A 20227-nucleotide genomic window follows, 5' to 3' on the forward strand; every position below is an offset into this window, starting at 1 on the left:
CCTGGCTATGGCATCCCAGAGGTCCTGGACACTGGAATGGACCAGGAAGAAGCGAGAGGGTGGTGCCTCTCCTCCTCGAGGCCCTGAACAGCGAGCCCTCGGGATGCCTCCAGACCCACCTGCTTCCCTGTGGGGGCAACACCAGTGAGAAAGGGAAAGAGACTTTGTCCAAGTACCAGGGCTCTGGGTTCCAGGGCCAATCCTGCTCACTGCTGTGTGACTGTGGGCAAGTCAGACTTCATCTCTGGGCCTCAGTTTCCTCATGAGTAAGATGGGAATGCCCTCCTGCCTGGCTCCCACACTGACATGGAGAGTTGATGAGCTACTGCTGCAGGGGAGGTGCCGGGGGAGCTACAGGGTGTCAGCACCCTCCCCTCCAGATCTTGGTGAGCCCCAGCCCATTTGCAGAGGTCCTCCAAGAAGGTGTCCCCTGCTTTTGGCTCTGATGCGATCCTTGCCTCAGGGTCCCTGGTAGCAAGGAGGTTTTCTGGTGCAGTAGAGAGGGAGGGCTTCTTGGAGCCATGCTATGCATCCAGGAGGGTCCTGGCCCAGTTCCCTGGAGCCCTTGGGCCACTCGCCAGCCCAGGCAGCAGGGTGGAGTGGGTGTGGCTGCAGCCCTCCCTCGGCCCTTCCTCTGCAGGTCTGGCTGGGATTTAACTCTGCTGACAGGGTAGGTGCCGCAGCTCTGCCACTCTCCCTCTGGAGCTGGACCAGGACGGGTGAGAGGAGTACAGGCACATGCCTGTCATCCAGGGCTGCCATTCTGCTGCATCCCCTGCCAGTGTGTGCTTCCCAAGATGCTGTCCTTATTGCAGCCCCACCCCCTCTCCTTCCTAGATACTTCCAGGAGCGAGCTTGGGAAGGGGCAGACAAGGTCAACCAATTCCAGACTGTCAGGAGGCCCCTATGAGGTAGAGACAAAAGCCCCCATTTCTCAGGTCAGAAAACTGAAGCCTGTCTGAGATCACAGGCAAGATCAAGGCAGACACAGTGCTGGAGCTCACGTCTCTAAGCCCTAGGCCAGGGCCAAATGCCGGGTGTGTGCAGTTTTCTGGGGAGATCTGTACCCTCAGCAGATGAGCTGTGGCCCTGAACACAGAATTGGATGGAAGGAGAGAGTAAGGGTGGCTTTTCCAAAAAGCCCACACATCACAAAGTGTGGGGAGGTGGGGAGCACACAAGGAGACTCCCAGACACAGTGCTCCCGCGTGCACATGAAACTTTGGCCTGAAGTTCAGATTCTAGGGGGGCTGGTGGATGTCCCCAAGCCTGCCATCAGAGTGAGGACACCTGGGCCAGTCCTCACATGCTGGGAGGACTCTGAGATTAGATCTCTGGGGAGGGGCTTCAGATACCCCTTTGCCCCCCAAAAAGCAGAGGAGGCTTTCACCCAAAGGAGAAGAGATAGAGAGAGAGAAGAGAGAAGACAGCCGTGACGAGCAGGGACCAGGGCAGCCCTCACCGCTTCCTGGCTGACCTGTCAGGGCCCTATCAGTGCAGCTTCACGGCACTGCCCAGCAGTGACGGCCCCTCGGGAAAGGAGATGCAGCTGCTCCCACCTCAGGGGGCAGGGTTTCCTCAGGTATTTTGACTCCATGTAGAATGGCAGAGTCTCCCTGAGAATGGGGAGAGAAAAACTGTCAAGACGGCAGGGGCCCGGCAGGCGCTGAGCTGAGGAGGGCAGCTGGGAGAGGAGTGCTCTCCCAGCTCGGCCTCGGCCTCTTGAGGTCTGTCTGGCTGTCACTGCATGGAGGAACAGCCTGCTTGTTCCTTGTTCTTGCTGTCACCTGGCTCGGGCCCCTCCCTAGATAGAGCTCACCTGTTGGGCTCACCCCACCAAGCCAGGCCCAGGGAGGGGTGTGTGAGGCCCACAGGAGGCCAGGTCACATGACGCAGGGACTCAGGCCCACTGGTCCCTTCACCCTTCCGTTTGCCCCTTCAAGGCCAGCTGAAACCCTGATTTCTCAAAGCCTTCCTTAACCATCCCCTCTCCCCTTCAACTGGGGTGCACTGTGTGGCCTCACTCAGGACTCTCCCACCCCCACCCTGCCATGGACACACAGGGGCATGGGAGGAGGCACCCAGGCCTTGCATGCTGGACAAAGGTTACATAGGTGCCATCTCAGCCAGGTGCAGTGGCTCACGCCTGTAATTCCAGCGCTGTGGGAGGTCGAGGCGGGCAGATCACTTGGGGTCAGGAGTTCGAGACCAGCTGGCCAACACGGCAAAACCCCATCTCTGCTAAAAATACAAAAATTAGCCAGGCGTGGTGGCACGTGCCTGTAATCCCAGCTATTCGGGAGGCTGAGGCAGGAGAATCGCTTGAACCCAGGAGGCGAAGGTTGCAGTGAGCCAAGATTGTGCCACTGCACTCCAGCCTGGGCAATAGAGTAAGACTCTACCTCAAAAAAAAAAAAAAGCAAAACAACACCACCAAAAAAAAAAACCATAGGTGCCATCTTCACTCCTGACCCAGCACCTCCTTCTGGGCTGCACAGACCGAGAGGGTCTCTGCTAGTACACTGGGCACTGGTGTGCAGGAATCCACCTGGGCTGTAAGGGCCTCAAGTCACCTGCCCAGCATCCCTCCCTGTCCCCTTCTTGCTCAGCCCCAGGGCTGGGGAGCTCACTGCTTCTCGAGACATTTGCTGTTAGAAACACCTTGAGGTGAAACAGACCCCCACCCCTTGCCCCGCAGCCTTCCCTTGGGCTGGTCCTCAGGGTCTGCTGAGTAAATGACTCTGGTGGATGTGACTGGACAGCAGGAAGGACAGAGACAGCAGAGGCGACACCTGGCAGGGGGCACAGCTGTGGCCCTGACTCTGTCCTTCAGTGGGCCTCAGTCTCCCTATCTGTCCTGAGGGGGCTGAGTGTCTTGCTAGTCCTTACCTGGCAGAGAAGAGGGAGCAGGGGAAGAGAAGAGAGGGAGGGGAGGAAATGGGAGGTACAAGGAGGCTGGGTAGGGAGTGGTAGGCAAAGTCCAGCCTGGGGGAAGGTGGGCAAGCAGCAGGGGGACTGCCTCAAAAGGGGAGTAGGGAGTCAGCAGAGGCACTGCTAGGGCTGCAGCCTGGTGAGGGCTGGGGCGTTATCTGGCTTGGAGGATGCCACAGACAGAGGCCTGAAGTGGGGGTACTGGACCTCAAACCAGGTCTGGCCTGAAACCCTTGGAAGGGCCTGCTGATAGAGACAGAGGTGCCCTGGGCCCTTGGCAGGGCAGGGTGGGCTCTGAAAGCCAGCCCAGACCTGACCCCTCTGCGGCCTACCATCCCGGCCACAGCCTTGACCTTCTCCCTCCCCCTGCACCTCAGATGCCCACACCCCCTGTGCATTACACTGTGCCCTCCCGCCCAGGGCAGCAGCCCCCTGCAGGGAGGGCCCAGGCTAAAATCCCACCCATTCTGTTTCCTCTCCTTCCACTAGAATCCCACCTGTTTTGAGAAGTTGGCAGGGCCTGTGTTAGGGAAGCACCTGATAACCAAGGTGAGAGTGGTGGCGCTGGTCCCATGTCCTGTCTCACTTTTAGATGAAGAGCTTCTTCATCCTCAAAAAAAATGACTCAGAAGAGAGCCCTTTAATAGACTGCTCAGCTAGGGGTGGAGGGCTCGTAAGGACATTTACAGATCCTTGAAAACAGAGCTTCCAGCGTTTAACCCTGGAGAGAACTGGAGCCTGGGCCTCAACTCCTTACCCCACCTGAGCCTCCTCTCTGCACTGGAGGCCTCTGAGCCTGACTCCGCGCACCCCACGCTGGCCCACAAGCCAAGGCTCCTTCTGATGCCCCCTGAGGCTGCTGGCATTGGCCAGGGCTCCATCAGCACCTCCTTGGGTTGGGGGGATTACCGCTTTCCCTACTTACTCCAGCCTTGGTTAGGGGGCCCACTTCCCAGCTCCTGCCAGGCTCTCCACCCATTTGTGGTCAAGGCAAGAGAGACCACGCCCCCTTGAATGTCCACGCACTGAGTCCCTGCCGGCTACTCAGACGGATGGGCCCTCCCCAGCCGCTCCTCACCACGGCTGTGTCCGGGTCCACACCACAACCACAGCATTGTTGGAAAGCAACTGCACACCTCCCTGCAACTTCCCCTCGCATCCCCCAGACTGAGTCATGCAGGCGGTGCCCGTGGGCAGACCTGGCCAGGGTTGGCACCAGCTGGCCAGAGAGAATGAGAGGCACTAACCACACCCAGGAACCTCGCTAAAGCCCATGCATAAGGGTCAGGAGAGCAGCCAGATGCTGGGACCCAAGGGTGCCTGTGACACACACCACCCTGAAAGTTGCAGCTGAGCTTTTCTGAGAAGGATGGCAAAGTCCTGGAAAAGGTTTAATGACAAAACTCAACATGTGGAAGGCAGAGGAAGTAGGTAAGGATTCTGGTCTCCTTTTATGTGAAATAGCTTAAAAAAAAAAAAAAACTTTTTCAAAATCATGTTTAATATGCGTTGAGCCCCCTGGCTACCAGGTGGGAAAGTCAAAGTCCTGAATCATTTACTCCCACCCTAGACGCCTTGAACTTCAGAACTTCAGAGAGGAGTCCTGTGGTCTTTAGTCCTCCCGGTCACCACTCCCTGGCTGATTCACTCTCCTCCAGGGGCGGTGTCTCCACTTCCTGCAAAGCTTGGGCACATGGGCAGCCATGTCCCTCAAGGTTCGCCACCTCCCCAGGGCACTGCCAGGAGGCACTGTCCTCGTTACTAGCAGAGCCAGAGCCACCACCACAACCATAGCCACCACCTCCCCAGCCCAGGGAACTCTCCCAGCCTCCTTCCCCGGCCTGTCTTCACTCCCTTCTAACTACTCACTCTTTTCCTCTTCCTCTCTGGGGCAACCTTCCATCATCCCTGCCATGTGCCTTGGTTCAAGGAATCAGCTTTGGATTCTGGCCCTTAAGATGAGGAGTCACAAGTACCTCCTAGGAATGAGAAAGAGGAAAAGACCTAGCAGGGGAATGCCAATAATATTAGTGACACTCACTAATTTCTTCAACACTTAGCCATGGGCCAGGCCCTGCTCTAAATGCTCTACAAAGGTTAAGCCCATTTAATCCTCACAAGAACTCTATGAGGGAGACACTGTCATTCCCATTTTGCAGATGGACAAACTGAGGCACAGAGAAGTCATGTGACTTGCCCTAGTTCCATCAGCTAGTGAATGGGAGAGCCAGAATTCCAACACAGGCACATTTCTGGAGACAGGGCATGGGTTCCTCCAGATCCTCAAAGGCATCTGGGACCAGCAAAGAAGCCATAGGTCTGTGCTCTGAAACATGGCAAGAACGCTGTTCAAACCATCCCATCATCTCCTTCCTCCACGAGTCCTCTAGAATCATGCGTGGCTACTGGAAACCGCAGCTTGAAAAGGATTGGTGAGAAGCCTAATTCCTCCTAGAAGTAGTGTGGTAGTGTAATTCAGACTTAGATTGTTCTTTATGGGTGAGAGAGAGGGCAAATTACAATAGATAAACTGGCTGGGTGCCGTGGCTCATGCCTGTAATCTCAGCACTTTGGGAGCCTGAGGTAGGTGGATCGTTTGAGCCCAGGAGTCTGAGATCAGCCTGGGAAACATGGTGAAACCCTGTCTCTACAAAATATACAAAAATTAGCGGGGCGTGGTGGTGCACGCCTATAGTCTCAGCTATCTGGGAGGCTGAGGTGGGAGGACTGCTTGAGCTCAGGAAGTGGAGGTTGCAGTGAGTTGAGATTGTGCTGCCGTACTCCAGCCTGGGCAACAGAGTGAAGCCCTGTCTCAAAAATAAATAAATAAATCATCGGCTAGTCAACAAAATATTAATAGAAAAATATGGGATTAGAAGGGATAAGAACACAGCCATGGAGATGACTTTTGAAATTGAAGAAACTAGTGCATGCTTATAAATTAGAGTGTCCCAACATTAAATAATAATTTTCTAGTATTTCTAAATTGCCAAAATTGACTCGAGTGAAAAGCACAAAAAGACCAATTACCACAGAAGAAAATTTAAAAATTATCATCTCTAAGAAAGACACCAGCCCTAGGGAGTTTTAGCATGAGTTATTTCAAACTGGAAGAACAGTGAATTTCTATGTTATTTGAACTCTTCCAGAGCATATGGGGAAAATGCTGAATTGATTTTATGCTTCTGAATTGATTTTATGAAGCTAATCCTAACACCAAACTCTGATAAAGATTGCTATCCTGCGCCACCCACCCTCACGCTGATAACCACAGACCAATTTTACTCCTGGCTGTGAATACAGAAGTCCTGGATAAAATGCCACCAGTGGAATCCTGTACCATTGTAATACCAGATGCAGCCCGTGTTTGGCATGCTTTCCCCTCCACCAGATGTGTGCTAGGGCAAAACTGGAACCTGATATCTGGGTCCAGGCAATTTGGACACAACATTCACTTCTGTGGTCCTAAGCGCCCCCTCTCAGGAAGCAAAGGGTAAAATGAAGCAGGTGTCCAAAGCTTGCAAATATGCAGAAAGGCTACAGCTTGGATTACTGCTGTTGACTGGCAACATAGTTAACCACAATATCCTGTTAGAGTGATCATTCATCATTTCTTTTTTTTTTTTTTTTTTTTTTTTTTTTTGAGACTGAGTCTCGTTCTGTCGCCAGGCTAGAGTGCAGTGGCGCTGTCTCGACTCACTGCAACCTCCATCTCCCGGGTTCAAGCAATTCTCCTGCCTCAGCCTCCTGAGTAGCTGGGACTACAGGTGCCTGCTGCCATGCCCAGCTAATTTTTTTATTTTTAGTAGAGATGGGGCTTCACCATGTTGGCCAGGCTGGTCTCAAACTCCTGACCTCAAATGATCCACTCGCCTCGGCCTCCCAAGGTGCTGGGATTACAGGTGTGAACCATCATGCCCGGCTGTTATTTCTTTTCCTTGCTGAGAAGTTCTTAAGTATTTTTTGTGCTTTTTTTCCTTTTTATGATAGGTTTGATAACCTTCTCTATCTTTTCCCTGCAGGGTTTGATAACATGATTGAATAAGCAAGTCCTAATAAATGCCCTCTTTGCTGTATCAACATGCATACCCCCGAAAACTTGGGAAACAGTGCCTGTCATGCCCTGGGAAACCGAATCCTGGGCCCAAGGGACATGATCCAGCTGGTAGTGCCCCTGTGCCAGGTGAGAAAAAGAGACCTTGCCCTCTGCTGGAGTTGCAGCAGCCTGGGAGCTTCTCAGCCAGGGAACAGATCATCGCTGCAGCTGGAGGATACCCCATTTCAGATATGTGACATCAGAGGCCATCTCATTTCTGATTCACAGCCATTGCCCCTTCCACTTCTTCACTAAAATTCAAGTATATTAAGAAATATATATTTTTTTGAGACGAGGTCTCACTCTGTCGCCCAGGCTGGAGTGCAGATCATGGCTCACTGCAGCCTCAACCTCCTTGGGCTCAGGCAATCCTCCCACCTCAGCCTCCCAAGTGGCTGGAACTAGAGGCACGTGTCACCATGCCTGGCTAATTTTATTTTTTTTTTTTTTTGTATTTTTTTGCGGAGACAGGGTTTCGCCATGTTGCCCAGTCTGGTCTCAAACTTCTGAGCTCAAGTAATCCTCCTGCCTCTGCCTCCCAAAATGCTGGGATTACAGGCATGAGCCACAGTGTCTGGCAAAGAAATAATCTGCATAGAGCAAAATTTACCCTTTTTAGGTGAACAGTTTGATGAGTTTTGACAAATATATGCAGTGATATAAATACCCCCACAATGAAGATGTAATACCTCCATCACTCAGGACTTCCCTCATGCCTCTTTGTGGTCCGTTTTCTACCTCCCACCCCCAGCCCCTGGCAACCACTAAGCTGTTTTCTGTTTCTTTATTTGTCTTTTCCAGAATCTCAAATATGTGGAATCATATAGTATGTGGCCTTCTCTATCTGGCTTGCTTCACTTAACATAATGCTTTTTTAATTTAAATTTTATTTTTATTTATTTATTTTTGAGACTGAGTCTCACTTTGTCGCCCAGGCTGGAATGCAGTGGCGTGATCTTGGCTCACTGCAACCTCCGCCTGCCAGGTTCAAGCAATTCTCCTGTCTCAGCCTCCCAAGTAGCTGAGATTACAGGCACACACCACCATGCCTGGCTAATTTTTTATATTTTTAGTAGAGACGGGGTTTCACCATGCTGGCCAGTCTGGTCTCCAAATCCTGACCTTGTGATCTGCCTGCCTTGGCCTCTCAAAGTGCTAGGATTACAGGCAGGAGCCACCGTGCCAGGCCTATTTTTCATTTTTGAGACAGTCTCACCCTGTTGCCCAGGCTGAAGTGCAGTGGTGCAATCTTAGCTCACTGCAACCTCTGTCTCCCGGGTTCAAACGATTCTCCTACCTCAGCCTCCTGAGTAGCTGAGATTACAGGTGCCCACCACCACGCCTGGCTAATTTCTGTATTTTTAGCAGAGACAGGTTTTCTCCATGTTTGCCAGGCTGGTCTCTCAAGTGATCCGCCCGCCTCGGCCTCCAAAGTACTGGGATTACAGGCATGGGCCTCTGCACCCGGCCTAATCTTATTTTTAATTGTAAACTGACAAATAACAGTTGTATCTATGGAGTATGAAGTGATGTTATGATGTATTAATATGATGTTGAATAATCAAACTGAGCTAATTAACATATCCATCACCTCAAATATTGTTCTTATTTTTTGTAGTAAGAACATTTGGAATTTATTCTGTTGATAATTTTGAAATGTACATTATTTAAGATATTTGACCAGGGGTGGTGGCACATGCCTGTAATCCAAACACTTTGGGAGGCCAAGGCAGGCGGATCACTTGAGCTCAGGAGTTCAAGACCAGCCTGGGCAACATGGTGAAACACTGTCTCTACAAAAAACACAACAATTAGCCAGGGATGGTGGTGGGCACTTGTAGTCCCAGCTGCTCAGAAGGCAGGGATGGGAGGATCACCTGAGCCCAGGAGTTTGAGGCTGCAGTGAATTATGGTCTAGCCACTGCACTCCAACTTGGGTGACAGAGGGAGATCTTGTCTCAAAACAAAAAACAAAAACAAAGTGGCTACATGCTCACCAGACACATTATATCCTCTTTTTTTTTTTTTTTTTTTTTTTAGACGGAGTCTCACTCTGTTGCCAGGCTTGAGTACAGTGGTGCAATCTCGGCTCAGTGCAACTTCTGCCCCCTGGGTTCAAGCGATTCTCCTGCCTCAGCCTCCCAAGTAGCTAGGACTACAGACACGTGCCACCACACCTGGCTAGTTTTTGTATTTTTAGTAGAGACAGGGTTTCACCATGTTGGCCAGGATGGTCTCAATCTCTTGACCTCGTGATCCGCCTGCCTCAATCTCCCAAAATGCTGGGATTACAGGCATGAGCCACTGTGCCTGGCCTGTATCCTCTTTTTAAAAGCCATTCTAGTAGGTATCCTGTGGCAGTCATCTTTCCATTTTCCTGGGGACTGATTCCAGGACTCCTGAAAATAGGAAACCCCGGGCATGCTCAAGTCCCTGATATAAAATAGTGCAGCGTTTGCATATAACCCATGCACATAACCCGCTCTACTTTAATTTATCTCTAGATTACTTATGATCCCTAATATAATTTAAATGCTATGTAAATCGTTGTTATGCTATATTGTTTTTATTGTTGTATTGTTATTTTTTTCAATATTTTTTATCTGTGTGTTCACTGTGCAGTTGGTTGAATCCGTGGATGTGGAACCCGTAGATACCGAGGGCTGACTGTATTTCATTCTGGTTTAAATTTTCATTTCCCTAGTGACTAACAATGTTGAGCATGTGTTCATGTGGTTGTTTGCCAGGATATCTCTTCTTTGATGAAGTTTCTGTTCAGATCCTTTGCCCATTTTTAATTGGCTTGTTTGTCTCATTATTGAGTTGGAAGAATTCTTTATCTATTCTGGATACAAGTTATTCATCAGTTATATGTTTTGCAAATATTTTTTCCCAATCTGTCGTTTGTCTTCTCATTTTTTACTAGTACCTTCTAAAGAGCAGAAGTTTTTAATTTTGGTAAGAGCCAATTTATCAGTTTTTTTTCCTTTTATGGGCTGTGTTTTTTGTCCTATCTAAATCTTAACTTAAACAATGTCACAAAGATTTTCTGTAAGCAGTGCAATAAATGGTATCCCATGAATTTTTAGGACTAAGTTCTAATTTTTGATTTTGCCCAAATTTCTATCTAAGGGATCTAGGGAGTCATGCCCTACAAATCCTAAATTCTCATCAGATGGGTTTTATTTATATATTGTGACTTACTTTTCAATCTGACTCTGGTATAACATTATGAGACAAGGAAAAAATATTTAACCCCAAAATATATTTCCCTGCCATACCTTGAAATTGCCCTGCAAGTCTCTTGTGGGAAAAATCCACATTCTATAGAGAATCCCCTTTCCCCTTTGTTTTCCTTCCTTCCTTTCCAGATCCAGGAGATAATCAACTAAGAGCCAGGCACCCTTTTAGGTCTAATAAGAAACATTTTACAACCTGCTCTCTCTCTCCTCTCTGTCTGAAGTCTGCTATCTGAGAGATTCCTCTGCACAATAAAACTTGGTTTCCACAATCCTTTATTTTAACCTGAACATTTCCTTTCTATTGATCCCAGATCTTCAGACAAACTCAACCAATTGTCAACCAGAAAATGTTTAAATTTACCTATAGCCTGGAAGTCCCCGCTTTGAGTTGTCCCTCCTTTCTGAACCAAACCAATGTATTTCTTAAATGTATTTGATTGATGTCTCATGTTCCTAAAATATATAAAACTAAGCTGCACCCCGACCATCTTGGGCACATGTTCTCAGGAGCTTCGGAGGGCTGTGTCACGGGCCATGGTCACTCATATTTGGCTTAGAATAAATCTCCTAAAATATTTTACAGAGTTTGACTCTTTTCGTCGACAGTTTTGATATGTTGTATTTTTATTTCCATTAGAATATTTCTAATTATCCTCATGGTTTCTTCTTTGAACCATAAGTTGTCTAAAAGTGTGTTGTTTGATTTCCAAACATTTGGGGACTTTCCAGATATCTTTCTGTGACTGATTTATAGTTTAATTTCATTATGGTGAGAAAACATACTTTGTATGATTTCAATTATTTTTAATTTGTTAAGATTTGCTTTATGGCCCAGAATATGGTCTATCTTGCTAAAGTTCCATGGGCACTCAAAAAGAATGTGTATTCTGCTGTTGTTGTGCGGAATGTACTATAAATGTCAATCAGATTAAGTTGGTTATTAGTGTTATTCAAGTTACCCATACCCAGCCTGATTTTCTGTGTACTCGCTCTACCAAATATTGAGAGAAGAGTGGATGTGTCTATTTCTCCTTTCAGCTCTAACGGTCTCGATTGCATGTATCCTGACTGTGTTCTCCAGTGCACATGCATGGACAGTTATGATGTCCTCTTGATGAATCAACCCCTTTATATACAGTCCTTCTTTATTCCTGGAAATATTCTCTGTTTCTGCTTCATCTGACATTAATATAGACACTTGCGCTTTCTTTGGATTAGTGTTTGCATGGCATGCCTTTTTTCCATGCCTTTGGTTTTAGGCTATCTAGGTCTTTATTTTTTTTTTTCTTCTTTTGAGACAGAGTCTCGCTCTGTTGCCCAGGCTGAAGTGCAATGGCGTGATCTCAGCTCACTGCAACCTCCGCCTCCCGAGTTCAAGCGATTCTCGTGCCTCGGCCTCCCAAGTAGTTGGGATTACAGGCATGTGCCACCACATCCGACTAATTTTTGTATTTTTGGTAGAGATGGGGTTTCACCATGTTGGCCAGGCTGGTCTCGAACTCCTGACCTCAGGAGATCAGCCCGCCTAGGCCTCCCAAAGTGCTGGGATTACAGGTGTGAGCCACTGCCCCAGCCCTAGGTTTTTATATTTAAAGTGTGTTTCTCACAGACAGCCTGAGGGTCCCGGAAATTTTCTGGAAGTTGCGGCTCCACCCTCAGCTCTCAGCAACCCCTGCTCGCCTGCACTACCTAGGGGATGCGTGGTCTTGCCCTCCTCCTGGTGGTAAATGTCTCTGTGTGCTCTTGCCCGCCCCCTGGTGGTAAATGCCGTTGCTGCTACTCTTGGTTGGGCTAGTAGTGGAGGCAGTTTGTGGACGTGTGTTAAAGGGTTTCCGGGCGGTGGGATGTTGCTCCATTCTCCTGGCCCAGCCTCCGCAGAGCCTGTGTACTAGGGTCTCAGAAGGTGGAGTCTTCGAAGTGCTCCAGTCCCTCCTCTCGTGCCTTCTATCTCCTGTGGGTTTAACACAGGAGAGTGCGTCCTGCGCCTCCCACAGGGGCAAGTGGTGTTTACTTTGATCCTGCCCCAGAAGCAGTGGATCTTCGTTTCTGCCTCTCCCGCAGCAGCCCTGGGGCCAGAGAGTGCAGCCTCCCACGTGGTTTTGCCCAGAGAGAATCGTCGTGGGGAAGCAGGTGGGGGTCGCTGCACAGCAGTCAATCACCGCTTGAGTGCTTGTGCCACCAGCAAGGGGGAGGGGTCTCTCCCGGCTCCCCCTCTGCCTCCAGTCTTTTTCCTGCAGTGAAGGCCTGTGCAAAAAGCTCAGAAGGCAGGGCAGACTCCCTCCTGCCCACCACATGCTCTGCCCAAGACAGTTGGTCCTGCCTTTCCTTGGAGGGGCTTGTCACTCTTTGGAATTCAGTTCTCTTGGTTGCCTGCCACCTCAGCTATCTGACTGGTTTAAGAAATTATGGTTTTGCAAATTATCTGGTGTTTTGTTATTGTTAGAGTCGGGGGGCGGGGTGGTTCATTTCTGTACTCCCAGCACTTTCGGGGGTGAGGTGGGTGGACCCTTTGAGCCCTGGAGTTCAAGACCAGCCAGCCTGAGCAACATGGGGAAACCCTGTCTCTACAAAAAAAAAAAAAAAAAAAAAAAATTAGCCAGACATGGCGACAGGAGCCTGTAGTCCCAGCTACTCAGGAGGCTGAGGTGGGATGATCACTGGAGCCCCCCCAGAAAAGAATGGGAATGATGTTCCCTTGTGGTTTTTCTATATCCTAAGAGGAAATAAAACACTCTTCTCTTTCACTTTTAACATATGCAAATGAGTGACTCTAAATGCCTTCTAGGGCAATGTCTCATGGCTTACAGTGCCTCGTGGTTTTTCTCATTTCTTTCATGATTGCAGCTGTATTTGCTACCACTTGTGCAGCTGACATTTACCAAGCCCTTACTGTGTTCCAGCATGGTTTCATTTAGAACCATCCCTGACTCCTCTTTTCTCTCAAACCCACGTTCAATTTGTCAGATAATCCTGTTGGCCCCATGTTCAAAATATAACCAGTTCCTTTCAAAAATAAAAATGGACTTATCATAAAACCCGGCAATTGCACTGTCATGCATTTTTCCCAGAGAAATGAAAACTTATTTTCATGATGGAACTTGTACACAAATGTTCATAGAAGCTTTATTTATAATAGCCCTAAACCAGAAAATACTCACAAACTATGGTATATTCATACCACAGGATACTATTCTGCTGTAGAAGGAATGAACTATTGGTACAAGCAACAACTTGGATGAACTTTTGCTGAGTGAAAAAGCCAGCCTCAAAAGGATACATCACTGCATGATTCTATTTACACGGCAAATAATATAATTAGAGAGGGAATAGACTAGTGGTTGTCAGGAGTTAGGAATGTGTATTAGTCCGTTCTCCTCTTTCTATAAAGAAATACCTGAGACTGGGTAATTTATAAAGACAAAAGGTCTAATTGGCTCATGGTTCTGCAGTCTGTACAGGAAGCATGGTGGCTTCAGCTTCTGGGGAGGCCTCAGGGAACTTACAATCATGGGGAGGGCAAAGGAGGAGGCAGGCACCACTTACATTGCCAGAGCAGGAGGAAAAGAGATGGGAGGTGCTACACACTTTTGAACAACTAGATCTCATGGTGCTAATCCATTCATGAGAACTCCACCCGGTTTGGTGGGGACCCAGATCAGTACCATATCAGAATGGGAGGGGAGGGTGTGGCTGTAAAGGGGTTACACGAGAGGCTTTGTGGTGATGGTACAGTTGAGCACCTCGGTCATTCCGGTGGCTACTCCAGGCTACACATAGGGCAAATTTACATAGAGCTACTTTGTGGTTGGCTGGGTGCGATGGCTCACATCTGTAATTCCAGCACTTTGGGAGGCTGAGGTGGGGGGATGACGAGGTCAGGAGGTTGAGACCAACCTGGCCAACACAGTGAAACCCCGTCTCTACTAAAAATACAAAAATTAGCCGGGTGTGGCAGTGTGTGCCTGTAATCCCAGCTACTCAGGAGGCTGAGGCAGAAGAATTGCTTTAACCCGGGAGGAAGAGGTTGCAGTGAGCCAAGATTGTGCCACTGCACTTCAGCCTGAAAACAGAGTGAGACTCTGTCTCGAAAAAAAAAAAAAAAAAAGCTTTTTTGTGGTCTTTGTGTTGATACCAAATAAGTGGTATCATTTCCAACACCAATCGATTTTCTGCTTCTGTGATACCAATTGGGTGTTCAATAATTCAATTCTATTCTGATACTAACTACCTGGAGTTAGTGTCAGACTCCACAGGCTGAAGGGCTCAGTCCCATAAGACTACCCCCATTTCTCCCAGGCGCAGTGGCTCACACCTGTAATCCCAGCACTTTGGGAGGCCGAGGCGGGCGGATCACCTGAGGTCAGGAGTTCGAGACCAGCCTGGCCAACATGGTGAAACCCTGTCTCTACTAAAAATACAAAAATTAGCCAGGCCTGGTGGCGGGCACCTGTAATCCCAGCTACTCGGGAGGCTGAGGCAGAAGAATTGCTTGAACCCAGGAGGTGGAGGTTGCAGTGAGCTGAGGTCACGCCATTGCACTCCAGCCTGGGCAACAAGAGTGAAACTCCATCTCAAAAAAAAAAAAAAAAATGGCTGGGTGTGGTGGCTCATGCCTGTAATCCCAGAACTTTGGGAAGCCGAGGCAGGCGGATCACCTGAGGTCAGGAGTTCGAGTCCAGCCTGGCCAACATGGTGAAACCTCATCTCTACTAAAAGTACAAAAATTAGCCGGGAGTGGTGGCGAGTGCCTGTAATCCCAGCTACTTGGGGGGCTGAGACAGGATAATTGCTTGAACCCAGAGGCGGAGGTTGTGTGAGCCGAGATCGTGCCACTGCACTCCAGCCTGGGTGACAGAGTGAGACTCGATGTCTCCAAACAAAAAAAACAAAACAAAACAAAACTACCCCCATTTCACATGCCAGTCACAAGTACTGGGTCCCCAGGTTACCCACACTTCTGTCCAGCCAACTACAAATTTGGAGGTTCCCATGACCTCCATTCCTCAGGTTTGATAATTTGCTAGAATGGCTCACAGAACTCAAAAAAACACATTACTTCACCATTACTGGTCTATTGTAAAAGATACAACTCAGGAACAGCCAAGTGAAGAGATGCATAGGACTGGGTATTGTGGGGTGGGTGTGCAGAGCCTCCCTGCCTGCTCTGGGCGTCACCCCTCCAGCATCTCCATGTGTTCCAACCCAGAAGCTCTCCAAACTCCATTGTTTTGGAACTTTATGAAGGTTCCATTACAGAGGCATGATTGATGAAATCATTGGTCATTGGTGACTGAACTCCATCCCTAGCCACTGTCCACTCCCTGGAGGTCAGAGAGTGAGGCTGAAAGTTCCAACTCTCTCATCATCAATCATGGCTTAGTCTTTCTGATCAGCAGCCTGTATCCAGAAACTATTTAGGGTCCTCATTAACATAAGCTCAGGTATGGTTGAAAGGGGTTTGTTATGAATAACAAAACATTACTGTAACTCAGGAAATTTTAGGAGGGTTTTAAAAGATCTGTGCCAAGAACCAGGGACAAAGGCCAACTCTATTTTTCTCACTATATACATGATTTCCCATTTCCTACAGGCACACACAAACACACACACAAATGGGTGCGTGCATAACTGGTTAGATCTGAATAAACTCAATGGATTGTGCCAATGTTCCATTTCTTCGTTTTGATACTGTACTCTGGTTATGTGAGTTGTTCGCATGAGAGGTAGGGAACATGTGACTTCTCTCTGCATTCCTTTGTGACGTTCTGTGACCCTACAATTATTTCAAAGTTAACAACTTAGAATACAAATAACCAGAGTCCAACTCCCGCCCTGCTACCAGCCTGGTCCACACCACTCTCTTCTCTTGCCTGGATTATTGCAACAGCCCCCCTTATTTTTTTTTTTTTTTTTTTTTGAGATGGAGTCTTGGAACAGTTTCTTAATGGGTCTGCTTTTACATACAATCTATTCTTAATAAAGCAGCTTCATAAGACAGATCCTACCATTTGTAGAAATAAACAAAAACCAATCAAATGAGAAACACAAAGGCTACTTATTCAGAGCTTGCTATAGCAAGGTTGTCAGCCAGCATCACTTGCATTTTTGTAGGGACTCAAAATCAGGCTGAGCCTTATTGTCGGCGGGCCGGGGGTAGGGGTGTGGGAAAGGAGGTGGGGGAAGGCTTGGGGTGTGCCCTGATTGGAGGCTATTGGCCTGGAGAAGCTGGGTGGGATAATTTGGAGGGGATTCTGAGATTGGCTGGGGAGGGGTGGGTGCATATTTGGCTTTCTCTTGCTGGCCCTAAGTTGGAAGCTGGGACAAAAATTAGGGAAGCTGCCAGTTTTTAATCAAGTCCTGGCCTTTCGGGGCTGATTGTTAGAGAAGTTATTGTTTTGCTTCCTGGATGGCTACTGGAGATAGTGATCTGGCTTCCTTCACGTCTGACTTATAGCAGACTGGCATCCTGGGCTGTGGATTCCAGATGAGGGGGTTGGTTTCCTGGGCAGCTTGCTGCAGGTTAGGCTCGGAGTTCTAGTTTCCACAGGGTCTGGCCATGGTGCACGTGTATGTTCAGTCCCTCATGTTCCTCTGCTTAGAACCCTGCAGGGGCTCCCACTGAACACAGCCCTTCCTGTGGCCTACCAGGCCCTACATGAGCTGGCCCCATTTCCCCTCTGGCCTGGTCTTCTGCCACTCTCCTCCCTCTCTCCATCCCAGCCACAATGGCCTCCTTGCTGTTCTAGAACATGCCAGGCCCTCTCCCAAGGCATTCATGGCCTTCTAACATACTGTATGCCTTTCTTATTTTTCTCTCTCTCTCTGTTTCTCACTCTCTCTCTCTCTATATATATATATGTATATACGTACGTATATACCTATATGTATATACATACGTATATACCTATATGTATATACATACACACACACACACACACACACACACACACACATATATATATGTGTGTGAGACAGAGACTCACTCTGTTGCCCAGGCTGGGAGTGCAGTGGTGTGGTCCTAGCTCACTGCAGCCTCAAACTCCCAGGCTCAAGCGATCCTCCCACCTCAGCCTCCCAAAGAGCTGGGATTACAAGCAGGAGTCAATGCACCCGGCCTCCTTTCTGATTTTTAATGCTTATTGCTTATGTCTAGCTCTCACAACTAGAATGTAAATTCCACAAGGACAGGGTTCTTGGTGGGTTTGTTCCCTACTATATCCTTGGCACCTAGAACATTGCCTTGCCCAGCACATAGTGAGTGCCCAATAAAAAATGTTTGAGTGAATCAATGAGTTTGTGCGTACGTGTGTGCAGATACATTTACTAACATCTACTACTTCTAATTAGGTGCTCAGTGTTTACTAGACACTATGCTAAGTGCTTTCATCTGGTATCTAATTTTTATTCTTCATAGCTTTCCTATGGGTAGGTGACATCAGGCCACTTATCTTTCAGGTAAAGTGGTCTCAGAGGACATGCTGAAAGCCCATGAGCTTCTCAGGGACCTAAATAAATGTTTAAAACCTGATAAAAGTCTTGGCTCCAAAATGTAAAAACTACAGAATCATCCAAATTAATAAATGTTTAATCAAATGTCTACAAAGTGTCATCGATTGTTAATTTATGTCATTAATTCTCTATTGGCCTCTTTAATTATTAAATGCAGTGTTCATAAGAATTTCATTACTTTCGAAAAGAATTTGTAGACTAGATGTTAACTCTTGGAGCACAGTCATGTATCTGTTAACCACAGGAATACCATCAGAAAAATGTGTCATTAGGTGATTTCAATGTTGTACAAACATCAGAGAGTGTCCTTACACACTCTGTGATGTGTAGCCTGCTACACACTTAGGCTATAAGAGATAGACTATTGCTCCTAGGCTACAAACCTGTACAGCACGTGACTGTACTGAATACTGTAGGCAATTATAATACAATAATAAGTATTTGTGTATCTAAACATAGCTAAACATAGAAAAGGCACAGTAAAAATATCATATAAAATATTTAAAATGTACACCTGTCTAGGGTACTTACCATGAATGGAGCTTGCAGGACTGGAAGTTGCTCTGGGTGAGTCCGTGAGTGAGTGGTGAATGAATGTGGAGGCCTAGGACAATACTGTACACTACTGTAGACTTTAAAGACACTGTCACCTAGGCTACTACACTAAGTTTATTAAAAATATTATTCTTCGGCAGGGCACGGTGGCTCACGCCTGTAATCCCTGAACTTTGGGAGGCCGAGGTGGGTGAATCACCTGAGGTCAGGGGCTCGAGACCTGCCTGGCCAACATGGTGAAACCCCATCTCTACTAAAAATACAAAAAATTAGCCAGGCATGGTGGTGGGCACCTGTGATCCCAGCTACCAGGGAGACTGAGGCAAGAGAATCACTTGAACCTGAGAGGCAGAGGTTGTAGTGAGCCGAGATTGTGCCATTGCACTCCAGTCTAGGCAACAAGAGCAAAACTCTGTCTCAAAAAAAAAGTTTTTCTTCAGTAATAAATTAGCCTTAGCTTTCTACAACTTTATGAACTTTAAAATTTTTTTAAACTTTTTGACTTTTTATAATAACACTTAGCTTAAAACACAAACACATTATGCAGCTATACAAAAATATTTTCTTTTTTTGTATCCTTATTCTATAAACTTTTTATTTTTCAATTATTTTATTTTTACTTTTAAAACCTTATTGTTAAAAACTAAGACACAAATACACACATTAGCCTAAACCTACATAGGGTCAGGACCATCAATATCACTGTCTTGCACCTCTACACCTTGTCCCACTGGAAGTTCTTCATAGGCAACAACACGCATGGAGCTGTCACCTGCTATTGCAACAATGCTTTTTTTCTTTTTTTTCTTTCTTTTTTTTTTTTTTTTTTTTTTTTTGAGACGAGTCTTACTCTGTCGCCCAGGCTGGAGTGCAGTGGCACGATCTCAGCTCACTGCAGCCTCCACCTCCAAGGTTCAAGGGATCCTCAAGCCTCAGCCTCCCAAGTAGCCGGGAGTACAGGCACGCGCTACCATGCCCAGCGACGGGGTTTCGCCGTATTGGCCAAGCTGGTCTCGAACTCCTGACCTCAGGTGATCCACCTGCCTCGGCCTCCCAAAGTGCTGGGATTACAGGCGTGAGCCACCACGCCCAGCGGACAATGCTTTCTTCTGCAATCCCTCCTAAAGGACCTGCCTGAGGCACTTCTTGAGGAAGTGTCCGTCTTTTCAGAAGTAAGTCCATGGTGGTTTGCCAAGTTTGTTTCTTTCTTCCGTCATAGATTTGCATGAGTAATGCTTTGTGTCAGCTAAAATGTTAGCTCGGCTATGACGTCACTAGGTGATAGGAATTTGTCAGCTCCATTATAATCCTATGGGACCGCCATCGGATACGCAGCCCATCACTGACCTGAGACGTCGTTATTTAGGGTGTGACTGTACTTTAAGAATGCAAATGAATACCCAGGGAGGGCTGAGAACGCGTAGGTAATTACACCATAAATGAATTACTCTTAGCCAAGTAATTTCCAAGGCAAACATACAAAAATCACCTCGTGTTACCTGACAGTGCTATGTTATATTTAACGTAAGAAATCTGTGTATTTTAATATTTAATAAGGTGTGGGAAGGAACTTCCAAAGGTAATAGCATCTGGTCCTAGGAAGGTCTTAAAACGCCGTTTGATTTCAGAATGCCTCATTTTGTAGATTTAATCCAGAATCTGCAGTTTCTGGCGACGCAGTAGTCCGTCTCCCCCAGTTTCTCCTGGCCAAAGCCTCCCACTTTCCCCTCTACCCCCACAACCCTGTCAAGCGCACCTGGACCAGGTACAACAGGGGTGTGTGTGTGAGTGTGAGTGTGTGTGTGAATGCATTTGGGAAAGGCTAGGCAGGGTGAATATTCCCTAGACCCCGCTCTTCACCGTCACTCTACCACAGCAGCTCACTGCCCTGCCC

Source organism: Pan troglodytes, chromosome 16, assembly GCF_028858775.2.
Source record: "Pan troglodytes isolate AG18354 chromosome 16, NHGRI_mPanTro3-v2.0_pri, whole genome shotgun sequence".
NCBI lineage: Eukaryota > Metazoa > Chordata > Mammalia > Primates > Hominidae > Pan > Pan troglodytes.